The sequence below is a fragment of the Rissa tridactyla genome, chromosome 2 (assembly GCF_028500815.1).
Source record: "Rissa tridactyla isolate bRisTri1 chromosome 2, bRisTri1.patW.cur.20221130, whole genome shotgun sequence".
In the NCBI taxonomy this organism is placed as follows: domain Eukaryota; kingdom Metazoa; phylum Chordata; class Aves; order Charadriiformes; family Laridae; genus Rissa; species Rissa tridactyla.
Genome location: NC_071467.1, coordinates 41928690 through 41943762, shown reverse-complemented (window position 1 = coordinate 41943762; position 15073 = coordinate 41928690). Strand labels below are relative to the sequence as shown.

The 15073-nt window shown below is 39.2% G+C and overlaps 1 protein-coding gene across 14 annotated transcripts in view; it reads left to right on the top strand.

The window, feature by feature from the left end:
* Positions 1-15073, top strand: part of FAM110B (family with sequence similarity 110 member B) — a 114692-nt gene that overhangs the window by 29855 nt on the left and 69764 nt on the right. For 13 of the 14 annotated variants that reach the window (XM_054190781.1, XM_054190794.1, XM_054190783.1 and 10 more), the window contains one exon: positions 2321-2451. The exons of the other annotated variant lie outside the window; for it this stretch is intronic. The gene's annotated coding sequence lies outside the window, so the exon portion shown is untranslated. The remainder of the gene's footprint in view (positions 1-2320; positions 2452-15073) is intronic. 14 annotated transcript variants of the gene reach the window in all.

The following is a 15073-nucleotide window of genomic DNA, read 5'->3' as shown; positions in this document are numbered from 1 at the left end:
AGAAAGAAAGCCCAAAGACTTGTTGATACTGGACAGCGAAGCAGGAAACGACGTGGGTCATAAAAGGCTCCAGCTTGTTGGATAAAGGCTGAAACTCAGGATGTAGTCTATAAATACAAAACTGTTTCATAAAAATATTTTTTAAAGTGCATTTCTGAGTGCCTCAGAGAAGCTGTCTGGTAACTGTGCAGCTGCTTTAATATATGTATATTTAATTATGTACATGCATACACTCATACCATATTTTCTTCCTTAAACATGAATATATTCAACTCAGTGATATGTATTTCCTGTAGGAGACTCGTAACATTACCAGCACCAGATGTAAATTTAGGAGCTACAACCTGTATTCTTTGCAGACTCTAAAACAGCAACTTAGTGGAGAAGCAGAAAGCAAGGGACTCCAATTTCAATAGGGCAGAAGGGGAGGAATTTGTGAAGCTGAATATTTTCCTGCACAAAAAGATAAAAACTTTTTTTTTCTGCAGTATTTTGTCACAAGTTTTTCTTTTTAAGCAGTACATTTAGCAGCCTTCTAGGGATTCTGGAGTTGTCTTCTGTCCTGACCAGTTGATAGCTGTAAAGATTGTCACTGAATTTGGAGATAAAAGTGCTTATACTTGAACTTGCTCAAGCTGTTGGCCAAGAAACATGTCTGGAACAGATTTACTAGCTGCAATTAGTGACCACGTTCCCTTTTTTCCCTTTGACTTGTTGAATATGAACTTACAGGGATAGTAAACTGTGAGTTGCTGCCATCCTTTTGCTTGCAAAGTTGCTTTAGTAATGAGACTGCAGTGACTGTCAGTTCAGAATTACTGCTTAAATTACAGTCATTTGGAATATCAGAATAATTTGTAATAATGTGGTTTTGGTTGGTAATCTGTTGTTGGGCATTGTTGTACTAAACAAGGCAAAGTTGGAAAACATCTCTTCCCCCCCCAGTTTTTAAAATGCTGTTTATTTTTTTTTTCCTTCTTTTACCAAATACCAGAATAACAATACTACAGCAGTCCCATAATAATTGAGTAGCTGTAATGCTACGTCACTCTGAATATGCTTATGCCTTCATCTTCCTCTTGTAAATGCTTCTAAATTAGAAAAAATAACATGAAGGTGTCCATTTGTCTCAGAAATCCCTCCATTGTTGCTCACTTCTGTTGTACTACTGTCAAGACCCAAAGTCAGGCAGGTTCCCTAAAGATTGGGAGTGGGGAAACCCAAAGTAATTGATATCTGAAAAAATATTGCAGCTCGTTTGGTGTGTTAACTGTGTGAGACAACTGTCTTATTGAAATGGTGCTTAAATGGGTTCTGCAAATATTTTTGAGATTTTTGTTAAAGGAACCCCATGTTTCATCACATGGTCTGTAACCTGATTGCAGTCCTGATTCTAGAATGAATAACTGATTAGAAAATTAAAATAATTTGAAACTGCTCAGAAATGTTTGCTTAAAAGAAGCTGCTGTGCCATCTGCTTGTGCAAGTTAAGGGTGCTTGAGCACATACCAAATAAAACCAAACCCCAGAAATCTCAGGTACCAGAGTACTTTTTTTTTTTTTTATGGTATTATGATTAGAGCTGATCTTACCTCAGGTGGCGCGTTGAGAAAAAGAACATAAACCTAAACAGGGATTTAGGTCACATCTTGTAACCTACTAAATTCTGTATGGCTGTTTTACATGTAAGAAGCAGCGGTGAATTGCATTTGTTTCAGGAAGGCAGTCTTGTTGTTCTCCTGCCTTTCTGATGGTGGAGTTTAAGGATTTTTTAGTTTGAATTTTTCTGAGCAAAAGACAGTCTTCTGGAGTGCGTATTTCACAAGGGCTGCGTTGTCAGGTGGGTGGAGGTCATCACAGGGAGGTAAGGAGGTTTGCAGGATGGGTTTCTTGCCTGCAGTGGCCCAGCACTCTGTGACTCACCTGAGAAGATGATGTCTCACTGCATGTGCTCTTTCTTCTGAAGCATTCCCAAAGCGTGTCTCTGAGCAGTTTCAGTATGGGGAAAATAATGACATGAGGAAAACTGAGAACTGATACCTGTAGGTCAGGTACCAGAGCTTGGAGATTATGCTGTTAGGACTAGCAATATAAGCGCTTGAGAACTTCTACATCTGACTGAGTGCTTGTGTTCGGTATGGCTAACCACCTCTTTGCAGCCTTTCAGTGTCCAAAAGATGACATACATTCCTGATTTCTGAAATGGAGGTTGTTTAAGTGAAAAGATTCAATGTAAAAGGACGCTTCTGGCCAGTCCTAAAACTGTGGCTTTGACACATAATGATGAAGCTAAATGCCTTCCCTGTTGCTATGTCTTCAGGCACTGCTGGAAGGAGCCACTGGGAGTTCCAGGGTGAAGAGACCTGCCTCTGTCTGGAGACCTCTGCTGAAGGTGAAGACCTCCAAACACACCAGGCAGCCTTAGCAGGAGCTCAGAAATCTTAAATCAAGGTAAATAGATTAATTTTCAAGTGAATTGAAGTGGCTGATACAATTTCCAAAATAAGGATTTCTTGTCTTAGTAAATAAACGCACAAATGCATCTCTGAGCTTTCTCCTTCTTTTGTGTGTATTGCTGCTTGCTACCAGGTACAAATGTTGTCATAGCAGCTGCTGGGGGAGAGGGGGGGAAAAACAACATAGTGCATTGTAGGCTAGAGCCAGCAGTAATTCCTTATAATATTAGTAGAAAGATATAGCTGCAGTCCTTTGTTGACAAGGGAACAGGCTGTTTCAGAGCTCTACGGCATGCTCTGTTTTTAGAAGCGTATCCCACTTTAATTGCCACATTCAGAGCTCGCTTCAAGTGGCCACAAAAATATGGAAACGCTCTTGGATGTCTTCAGCGACAGGAGGAGAATGAGGTTTGCATATGATGAATTTCTGTTTCCCAGCCTATAATTATTTCTTAGTATGGTCATCCAGAACTCATTCTTGCTTGTAAAGGACAAATGCTGATGGATGAAAAAGAAATGTGACCCAAAGAACTTTGTTGAACCGATCAGAACTACAGATCGAGGCACTTTGGGAGATTTGATTATACTATGGTTTTGTTAGATAGCCAGGATTTTAAATGTAGTGATGATATAGGCAGAATCTTTCATTCTTACTGACAAGATTAATTGAAATTTGTGTAGAGAGTTGGCTGAAAAAAGCGAGTAGTAGTGGAAACGTTTTCCAGAGATTTCTTCAAGATTAAATGTAGGCCTTTCTAAAGGTCTGCCAACTTCCGCATTTTTTAAAATAGCTGCTGCAAGGTGTTAACTGCATTGTTGGAAGGTCCCTTAGATAAATATTCCTTGATTCTGTTAGAGAATTTTTCTTGTTAATCCTTTATTGATCTTCCTAATTTAGACTGCAGTTAGGGCTCCGAACTAGGCCAAAGTTCATTGTCCTAACATCAGTAGAGTAAAATTGAAATTGACATGACTCTTCCCATTAGCATGGTCGGCGTTTCACCCCATAATCTTCCCTTATGGTTTGTTTGTGCGTGCCTGGAAGTAGGACCACTACGCACGGTTAGGGCCATTCATCCCTTTTTCTCTGCTTCTCACTTCTTTGAATTTGGTTTCAACTGTGTTTCTCCAGTCCACTAGCAAGGTAGTCTTGAACAACTGAGGATACTGCATTGCCACCTTGGCAGAGCAGAAAACCTGATGATGATTATACAGTGATTTCAAACTGGAGGAAAAAACCCAATCCAGAAATATTTATCTCCTTACTGTTTCCCTTTGTTAAATTTACCTTAGGAGTACATGAAACAGTAAATGTTGAGCTAACTATGCACTAAAAAAATAGAGTATGTCTTCCGAGTGTTATTAAAAAGTGCAATTTTACGCATCGAGTGAGTAAACATGTCATAGAAGGTATTTGCATAATCTGCTGGGGTGTATGCATGTACCTAAGTGGGGTGGTGGTGAGCATTCACGTTCGGAAGTGTAATGTACTGTCAGCTTTTGGTGATACACGGTGTCCCGGATTGAAACGCAGCCTTGAACGCTGTCACTCCTTCCAGCAAGACAGTTTGTTCTGTGCCTTTCTGTCTCTTGTTTCCCTTTGTTGGAGGGGTGTGTTGCTAACCAGAAACACATGATGTCAGACAGCCAAATGTTCTGGTGAAAATCAAGGGCACTTCATAGCTGTGAAGATTTTATATTTGCCCTAGATTTTTTTTCATTGATGCAGCTGTGACCGTTGTTGTAAATTATATGAATAATTGATCAAGGAGTTCTTGTTACCTCAAGTAACGTTATGCTTATTGCTTCTCAGAACTGTGCTGCTCTTTATTGTCCTACAGCATTGCTTTTACGCTGCTCTGTGTGTGTGGCTTTTATCCCCTTAAAGTTTTCTTCTGCTCCCACCCCCTTTGCTCTCCCCCTCTCCTCTCTTCCCCTCAAGAGCGTGTTGGTTTTGCTTCAGTGTATTCTATGATTTAACTGCAAAGCAGGGTCTTTTTTTTTTTTTTTAATCTACAGCAACACATTAAAAAAACAACAACAACAAAAAAAAAAACCAACCCCGACAACCCTCCACAGCCCTGGGAACTGTGCAGCGTACACATCTGGTTTCGCATAAGCTTGAATTGCTGGCTTTACAAACATGAAACATGTAGTCCTTGCCGCAGAGTTAGCTAAAGTGTTCCGTAACTTGAGACTGTATTTGAAATAAAAACAAAATTGTATAGCTTCTTTACCATCCTAATGGAAAACATTTAATTTACTTCTTCAAGCCAACCAAAAGAATGACGCAATGCTGCTCGGGCAGATTTACGGTGCCCTTCTTCCGTAGAAATCAATACAGCTTGAAGGTGCTGCTGTGGGAGCTGGAGAGTTGACTGCGATCCAGCTGCCTTCAAATGTAAACTTCTGTACCGCAAACCAAAACTGATGATTTTGATTTGTTCAGGCATCGCTGTATCTCTGAGATACTGTGGTGCTGGATTTTATTCATGTCTTTTCTCTGCTTTATTGCCATTAATACTAGATTGGAATTTCAAAATAGCAAGTTCAGTCTGCTTATGATATTTTTTTTTCCCTCAAATTATTTAGTTATTTTCTGCATTTCCTGAATTAAAGCACTTAGCTCTAGTGGTAGTGATATAAGCAAAAGCAGCTCTGTGTACATGCCATGTGTGCCTTTGACTGGAGTCTTTTTTTTTTCTTTTTTTCAAAAACAAACAAACAAAAAAGGCAAACCCAAAAAAAGGCCTTGTTCAATGGGAGTGTTAAGGGCGAGCATAACAATTTTCCACTTTGTACAGAAGAAGCTCTAAACAATAAATGTTCTCCCAGTTTTTCCTGCTAGAGGAGGTAAAATGCAAGTGTTTTTTTTGTCTCAGTCAAAGAAAAAAAAAAAGGTTCTTAAAACAGAACTATATTTTTTCTGAAGAAGTGAAACCAGCAGTGCAGATTTTTGTAGTACAGTAACTTTTATGCCTTTGTTTCCTTTTCTATTCCCGTCTGCCCCCACTAATAGCTTTGACTTTATTTAAACTTGCTTCTATAAGAGACTGTTGGTGTTTCTCTCCTTATTTTCTTCCTTAATGTGATTTCAGTCTTGCTTAAGTGCTTTACTTCTGGCAGAAATTCTTTTCTAAAATAGCCCTTAGGATGGGGTCCCTGATGCTGCTTTTCTCCCCAAGTGCTGTATTTACTTGGGAAGTCCCTCGCTGGTGGCCTGTGTGCTAAATTCTACCAGAAGGAAAATCATGACTTGGTACTTGCCCACTAGCTTGCCAGAAGTACATTTCATCTTTTTTTAAAAAGAGAATTTATACTTCCATTTCTTAAGTTTCATCCCAGTTTTGTTATCCTCTGACCATTTTCCTGGTGAATAAATAGCTTGAGAAGATGTTACAGAGGAATTGACGCCCTTTTTGCAGGTGCAGCTCGGGATGCAGGGAGTTAGCAAAGAGGACAATGGGGATTTGAGTTTTATGAGAGTCTGGGGTTGGAGGTTTTTTGGATTGTTTTTTTTTCTTGAGAGAATGGAGAAGGTGATAATGAATACAATTAAGATGAAGACCAGTGTTGCTGATAGCCGCGTTATTTTCTTTGAAAAGGCTACTATATGATAATCGATAGAGAAGTATGTGTCCAAATTACAATTATTAACAATTTTGCTTACCTGGAGGAAAACATCAGATTTACAGGTCTGAATTTCAGTACAATTTCAAACATTCTTTAAAACAATTTTGGAATTTTTCAAACTACCGATTAGTTTTATTCATATATAAATACTGAATTTTTAAGATGTATTGAATGTATATTCTGCTAAAAAAAATCTTTTTTTTAATAGTAGTGTAGGAGAGCATACAATGACAGTGTGATTATATGTTACCTATAAACATAAGGACGGCTTCTATCCAGTAGCTGCTAATGTAGACATAATAGAGATTTTGTACGTTAGATACAGCCAAGAAATTTTGAACAGTTTAAATTTATTTTCTGAAATGCTTCCTGAAGACGGACGAAATGCCTCAGCATTGGCATCACATAGTCACAGTGACAAACCTGCATCTTCTAATGTTTGTACTGTCTGTACAGTTTGTACACTGCTCCCTGGCTGCTATTTTGCAAATTTTGTCTTGTGTTGCAGAATATTGAATTACCAGAGGTACTGCCCCGCAATATGCTTTCAAGGGAGGGTGTTACAAGGAACAACACACAAATCTTTAGAAGAAGAAAGAGGCATATTCCACCCACCGCCACCTCACCCCTGTTTTTTTTGTAAGATTTTTCCAATATTCAACCATTTCTATTCAGACTATCTGGAACGGAAATGCAGCTAACTTCAACAGACAGACTGATTTATTTTGACAATATGTTAGCCCATTGTTTTTCAGTTTGACTGTTGCAAAATTCTTGTTAGTGTGAAAGGTCTGTCATCTAGTTTTCATTTTGATTTTTTCCCTACACTAGCATTCCAGGCTGGAGTATGCCATAAACACTTTTAAAGCTACACTTTGAATAAAACTTACATTTACTACAGCATATTTGCTTTGCACGGTTACAGTACAAGCACTGTATTCCTGTATAAACACTGTAATGAAGTTATTGAGAAGAAAGGAAACGCTTATAGCATTTGCACTAAAGTTCATGGAGCATGAGATAGCTATGCTTAGGATGCTGGTACTTTGAAGAGATTAAAAAAAGCTGCTCAGAAATAAATACAAACAACATTCTCAGACTAGCAAAACAGTATGTAAGTGATGAGAAGAAAGACACTAATTATTATGTAGAGAGTAATCTGAATTGAAATGCCACAATGGAAGCCACTTTAAGCTGACCTTCCTACATATGAATTGAAAAGCAGGGAAAAGTACAGACCTAAAAATGGTAGTCTTGAAGCTTCTTTGAGTACGTTGTGTCTTATTTTTATCTAGCCTGAAATGTATTTTTTTTCTTTTGACTCAAACCCGAATAAACTGTTTTGGCTGTTTGTGTTGTGCTCATGGTTCCAGCTCTGCCAAACATAGCTATTGCTACTTTATTTTAAGAATGACTCTTACTTGGAGTTTGAATCCTGCTGGAAGCAGAATGCTGTCAGGAGGATGCGGTCTTGCTGGTAAGAAATTTAAGTATGATAAGGCTAATCCTATTGTATGCTTCCACTTTATAAGTTAGTGGAGCAACTTCCCTTTTCTATTTATGGTACCATACCATTGGCTACATGCATTAGGGCATTTCTCCCCCAGTTTTTTTTTCCTGAGTTGTTGGCTTGGTTAAACATTAATATTAAGGTTAAACATTAATATTAATAATATTTCACACAGTTGTGGATCATGGCACTATACTGTGCCAATTTCCAGACTTCCAGAAAAAAAAAGCTCTTGATTTCTATGGGTCAAAGAAGGTGAGCGAAAGGAACTCTACCTATAGTCTCTTTGGTTGTGGCAAACTTAGTTTTTTGGGGTTTTTTTTATGCAGGGTGTTTAACTTTAAACTTTTTTTTGTATCAGTAGAGATACAGATGCTGAATACTTGTGAGCTTTTACTCAGGTAATTTACAGTTTCAGAAGCAGAAACTCTGTGCACATAATAAGAATTTTTGAATTGTCCTTATGGATCGGTATTGAACCAAACTTCGTTATCTTGCCCTCAGGAAGAGCTAGTATTGGCTGTTTCAAAAAAACAAATGTAAGAATTCTCCTACAGGTGTAGGATGACAATCTACTCCCAATATTTGGGTTTACCTTGATCTTTTCCATTCAGAGATTAAACTGCAAACTGACTTCAGAACGAGGTTATCTGTTGAGTCGACTCAACCAGCCTTAGGTTTCTTAAAATTTGCAGCATAATAGAAGATTTGTGGAGACTTAGGGTGTTAGAGCGTATGTTCTTGAAATTAATTTGTTTTGAAAAGACACACTTTTCAGACTCCTAAAATGAGTAACTTATGCAAATAACTTAATGAATCCTAAGCAATGGTTGCATGCATTTAAGTTAGTAATTAGTGCTTGGTCTCTTTTTCTTTCTTCTAAAGAATCTGAAACTTTTTTAAGACCAGATAGTTATCAGCAGGTTTTGACTCACTGGGAAGAAGGCCTAGATTACAAGCAGAAACTTTTTGTTCTTAGATCAGCAGCTAACTTGCTGTGTGGCCTTGGGCATGTCCTCTTCATTTCCTTGCACCAGTTTACCATTGTATCCAGTGTTGTGGCCACCACCACAAAATTCTTTGTGAGCTTTGGAGTCAATCGAAACTGTTTAATATTCTGAGTTGACTCAACTTCATTTGCTATGCGGTTCCTCATATGACAATGTAAAGTGCGGTGGAAATACGCAATTTAGTCCATATAGAACTTCAACAAAATAAAACCGCCCTGGGGAACATGTGTTACAGTAAATTGGATTTGAAGAAAACACACAGTTTTATTTTAGGGTTTGAGTCTGTATAAAGACTGCAAGGAGGGGGATAGAGATATCTGGTTAAAAATGGGAATGCTATGACCATAATAGTTAAAATAAGAGGAGGGGAAAAAAAGATCCATCCTAAAATGAATACGTGGCAGTCTTAGTTTGCCTGAGTCTTTAGCGGAAGATTTCCACTTGTGTTTTCTGCCAAGTAAATTAAATTTATGAAGAAAAGCTAGACTCCAAGTGTTGGACTGTTAGTATCTTTTAACAAGGTTAATGTGAAGCAGAACATTGATAAAAGTGAGGTGACATTTAACAGTGGGCCAGCTGAGAGATCTTTGTGTTCCTGTGTATGTGAAGATCGAGTGTCCTGTAAACTTATTGTTTTGTGTTTTGTACTTACTTTTGCATGTGTGCCAGGACGTGCTCCGGGAAGAGGCATAAACTTTTTTCCTTTTTTTTCTTTCACGAATACATTTATTTCCTGTCTAGAGCTGGAAAAGAGGAGCAACAAGAGAGGTTTTGTTAAATACAGCAAAATCTAATTACAGCTTGATTTAAAGCCACATTTACACAATGGCTGAGGGGTGAGTTCACTTCCACAAAAACAAACTCGTTGGCTTCCTACTGTGCATTGGGGAATGTGGAGATGCATGTCCTGGAGAGCAACTGCCTCCCTCTACTGGCACCAACTTTTCTTGCACTGTGCTGCAGCTCTGCTACATGATGTAAAAATGACTGTACTTCTATGCAAAAGAGTACTGATGCATGAATTCATTGGTGTATGCTCCTCCTGATTATGCTGTAGGTAACACACACTATGTTACGTGTTACATGTGATAGGCTTGGTGTCTGTTTTCTATGAGCTGGGGAAATCTTGTTCCTCAAAATGAACAGTTGTTTCCACCACTCCGTATTTTGAACAGTTGTGTCCCTGCTAATTCAAAGGAGAAACGTTGGTGAATAAACTGCATTTTCTTAACAATGTGATTTTCACTGAGGGTGCACCTCTGAAAGGTGCAAGCTCTGATCTTGATTGTCTGCTGAAGTATCTCTGCTGAAGGTATTGGAGTAGTTGAAAATGTGGCTTAAAATTTCTAGTGGTTTTCTTTCTTCAGCTGGTTTAAATGTCCTGCTGTTCTTCTAACTCTGTTTCTCAGAGGGAAAGGTTGTGCATCTCCAGCTTACTGAAAGGTCATCATTCATAATATATTTTTCTCTTCCTGGGATAGCCTTGGCCCAGGACTCCCATGACAGATGGCTTCATAAGAGCAGCTCATAGTCGAGACTGACATGCACATGGTCTTTATTCTTTTCTTGTTTCCAGCTGATTATTGGCATTTTTAGCAGTTTTTGATCACTAAACTTGCATTTTATGCTGTTGTTATTCCTTCCGTTTCTGACACTCTGATTCTTACTCTTAGCAGAGTCTAGAGATTAAATATATGCACTACCATTATCTAGAAAAATTAGTGCTAAGCAAAGGTGCTGGACTAGTCTAGCCCAATAGACTTTTGGCAAAAGTATGCTGCAGTGCATACTACTTCCCAGTTTTTGATGTGACCCTCACTATTCTTGCCATCAAAATTGTTCTAAAACCTTACACCTGAGGTGCGAATAAAGGGCTTACTGTTCCTTAGGCACACATTAATACAGCTAACACAAACCTATCCAACATCCCTATTCAGTGGCCCTCAGGCAGAAACAAAGCAGTTGTGCATCGTGTGGAAGGAGATGTTGACAGGAGGCAGCCAGGAGAGGAAAAATCTTGCCCTGGAAGAGGCAAAGTGGTGGTAGATAGTGACTAGTGGCAAGACTGAAGTGTTTGGAAGCTGCTCAGTGAAGGAATTTGAGTTGGTGAGAGGACTGGGGCAAGTGGGACAGTCACCGCTTCAGGACATGGGGAAGAAGGAACAGCCATGGGGCTGGAGAGGAGGGAGTGGATTCCTGTAAGTGTGAGTGGTGTCATGGGAAGGAAGGAGGGACACCAAAGATTGCTCACGAGAGAGAGCATTGCAGAGACTCCGGTGGAGAGGCAACACCAGAGAGAGAGGGCCAGGCACTGACAGCGTGTCAAAATAAAGCAGTTGAGGGGGATGAGGCGCTCTGAGCTGCAGCGCTGCAGTGTGGTTAGTGTTGTAGAACGACCAGAAAAGGAGAGGGACAGAGGTCTGTGGAGGGCTTGAGAGAGAAGTGGTGAGACAATGGAGTCTGGCAGGGTGTTTCTGAAAGGTGAAGAATGAGCCCAGATCGATGGTCCTTCCTGACAATGGGTAGGCCAGCGCATGAAGAAATGGAAAGTTGCAAGAAGCAGAGAGGAAAAGGGGCAAGATATTGTAAGATGAATCCTTCTTTCACCGCTAAAGCAATCTTCTGGTTTTTGTTTGGTGTTTGCTCATTTTGTACTTCTCATAAGATTTCAGACCCAGACATATTATTGTGATATTGGTCAACTATATCTGAAGTTGATGATGGGGAAAAAGAGGACCACAACACTTTCTGTGATACTGAGAGAGGTCAGTGAATAGTATGAAAACAATCGTTATCTCTATGTATAGCTATAAACAATTGCACTCCTAAAACTACAAGAAAGTCTCTTTGCCATGAAGTCATGCCCCGGGAAGCTTTCCCCATTTTAAGTCTCAGACTCCTGTTCAGTTACACAAACTTTTGTAAACATCAGTTCACCATTTCTTGCTTCTCCAGATATTACTAGGCTTTAGTTAGGTCCTTGCTGGAGTTCCTGTATTCAGTGCTTTGTATTTTCTCGGAGGAGTAGTCACGTGAAGGTCATCAACTGCAGAAAGAGAAATAAATTGTCTTTTCCAGCGCTGTTTTGCCTGCACTGTATGTGGCTTTCAAACCTTAAGGTGCCCCACAATGCTAGGAGGATCACCTTGCGATCTTAACCTTTTCCATCATGTCACGTTGAAGTTCTGACCTAGTGAGATGAAGGAGACGAGCATTCATTGGTATAAAAAAGCAGTCAGGTCCCACCCTTCACTAGTTTTCTACAAACTGAGGTGGTGAAGAAAATGGTGACAGGAGGGACAATCTCTGAGCACATATGTGAGTGTCCAGGGATCAAAGTCAATGTTTTGTATGGCTGCCAGCTGGAGAAGAGAGCTGCATTCACTCTGGGGTAAAGCATCCAGTGAAGTACTTGTTGTGACGTTTGTGGTCCCTGTCTGGAACTGTCCCTTGTGTCCTGTCTGGCTCTGGGCACTCACTGCTGGAAGCCACGCAGATATATAAAGTTTTGTGACTTTTGCCACATGTTGACCTGAATTTCTGCAGTTGGTTTCTCTAGAGGAGATGACTTAAGGGGCAGAGGTGTCTGGATTGCCTCTACTTTTTCTCCTGATAGTTTTTTTTTTCAATAGTTAAACTCTTTTTTAAAAAAAAAAAACATAACACAAAAAACCAACAAAACAACAACCAACAGTTTGACAAGATCCCGGCTACTAGTCATTGTTGATATGCAGAAATGACTCAGGATGAGTTACAAGCTTTGTTCTTTTGGAAGCTTTTCTTTCAGCTGTGACAACTGTAAAGTTTATTCTCCTAGGAAATGTGGAGATCTTCCACCCCCACCCTCTAGTAATTAATCAAATTAGGTGTTCCTGCAGTTTCTGTAGTGGGTACGTTTTCAGAGATGATGAAATCTTCAGCTACGTTAATTACCGAAATACAGTGTCAAAATACTAAGTATGTGATTTTATATACTTCCCTGAAAGAGCCATAAACCTCACAAACAAAGAAATTCTGGACTTTGTAAAATTTTTAAAAGAAAGACTAACATAAATTTATGAAGAAAGATATTCCAAAAGCATGTAATATAGGACAGAGATTGTTTTGTTTTGTTTTCTGCTCTGATCACATTGGATCTTCTCATAAAGGAATTTAACTCCTGTGGTAAATCTGATTTTTGTTAAACAGAAAGGTTTTTTGGGCCCTGAGTGGGGAAAGTTTACAGAATTAAGGCATTAGGTGATTAGGTGGCATAACCCTCCTGTTGCATCTACCAGATATAGTTGCATAAGGGACTTGGTGTGCGAAATGGGGCCAGTAGGTCACATTAATCAATTGACTGCTAATCTCAAGCATTAAATGCCTACTGTAGATTTTTCACTTAACCCTGGTTAGTGCTCACCAGTAGCGATGTGAAGACAGGCTGGGGTTGGGGTTGTTCAGCGTGGAGAAGAGAAGGCTCTGGGGAGACCTTATAGCAGCTTTCTAGTATCTGAAGGGGACCTACAGGAAAGCTGGAGACGGGCTTTTTACAAGTGATAGGATGAGGGGTAATGGCTTCAAACTAGAAGAGGATGGATTTTGATTAGATATCAGGAAGAATTTTTTCACTCTGAGAGTGGTGAGGCATTGGAACAGTTTGCCCAGAGAAGCTGTGGATGCTCCAGCCCTGGAAGTTTTTAAGGCCAGGCTGGATGGGGCTTTGAGCAACCTGGTCTAGTGGAAGGTGTCCCTGCCCACGGGAAGGGGTTGGAACTGGATGATCTTTAAGGTCCCTTCCAGCCTAAACCATTCTACAATTGAGCTGTTCGTTAGGCAGAAGCTGCATGTTTTCTGCACTGGAAAGAGCTCTTTGTGGAGGGCAGAAGCTCATTTCACGTGTGAAGTGGTGAACCTTAGGTGGGCTTCCAGTGGAGGACTTAGTCCTCCTGAAATTTTACCATTGTGGTTGCCAGTTCTAGTGCTGCCTCTCAGCTTACCAGTAGTTGCATCATTCCACCAAGAGTAACTTTTCAAGACAGCCCTTATCTTTCCATGGGGTAGCTGATGTCATGGTGGTTATCGTGGTAGGTCATCCAGAATTACCTGCTATGTGATAAAATTAAATGTTTCCACTCAGGCCTGTTTCTAAGAGTTTCTTAGAGTGTGTGTTGAATGAGAAGAATCCCTATTTAGTTTTTTCCCAAAGAACTAGTACTAGGCTCTGATTTAATGAAGTCCGAAGAGTATGAAGAATAGAAAATGATTTTGCTGTGAACTCCCTCATATCTGGTTTTATTTTTTCCACCATTGTCTCTAAGTCTTCCTACTTTGGCACCATGGCATGAGAAGAGCTTCTTAATAATAGGGTTCTTAATAGACTTACTAAGCATAAATACTTATGCTAGATAAATGCACAGTCTGGAACCTAAATCGGCCTTTCCTGATTTGTATGTGCCAACATCTTAGAAATAGTTTTCTGATCTATAAGGTATTTTTCAGAAAGAGACATGTTTATACATAGATCTGTTTAACATTGTTTACAAAAAAAAAAGTAGTAACTTTTTCTCCCTTATTGCTGCTGCCTGTTGCAGCTGAAGTTTGTAATTTATAGTTAGTTTAGGTGCTGTAAACTTTCATATAAGTATTTCCTCATGTGACATATAAACAGTATTTGATCAGAAGCACTCTGAGGTGGACTGCTTGAGCAAAGCAAGACTAAGATATGTGACCTCAGCCAAAACTTAGTCATTTCAGTGTGATTTAAATTATCACTATGCAGAATTGCTTGGCATTAGAATGTAATCATTCTGATATTCAAACTGGATATGGTTGCATCAATTCTAAATGAAGTTTTCTGTTACCTGTGGATCATTCTAGCAAGGTTTTGTCTTCTGTAGATCTTTCTTTTTGTTGTTTGTCTTCTCTTTCTGTGTTCTACTAATAAGAACAGGTTTGGAGAAATGAAAGAATCCATATACACCACACTTTTTGTGACTCTTTCAGTTACATCTTGATAACTTCTTTCTACAAGAACATGTTCTTTTGCAATGCTCATTCACTTGAGTTTTCACTGTGATAGGCAGCCTGTAATGAAAATGTTGACTCACCTGAATATCTTTGTTTTCTTTATTTTGTAAGTCAGATAGCAAGATAATTTTAAATTACAAGTATTAGATCACATTTTTCTTGAATGATTGCTTATGACTATGCCAAGTTACTGCACTCACCTATTTTAGTCACAGTCAACATCTTAAATTTCAGCGTTAAGGAAAGCGTTTATATAGAGTCGTGAATGATGATAGCTTCATATCTTGTTAGCTTAATATTTTGAGTCTCTTCAAAGAAATGGTACTCCTTGTCTTAAAGAATTTTGTGTAAAGAACAAAATGGATTCATCTTGTAACATAAAATACAGATAATCTTGAGGGGAGGAGGGGAGGAAAAAGGATCTATGAGATGTAGCCTGGATATGCACGTAACGT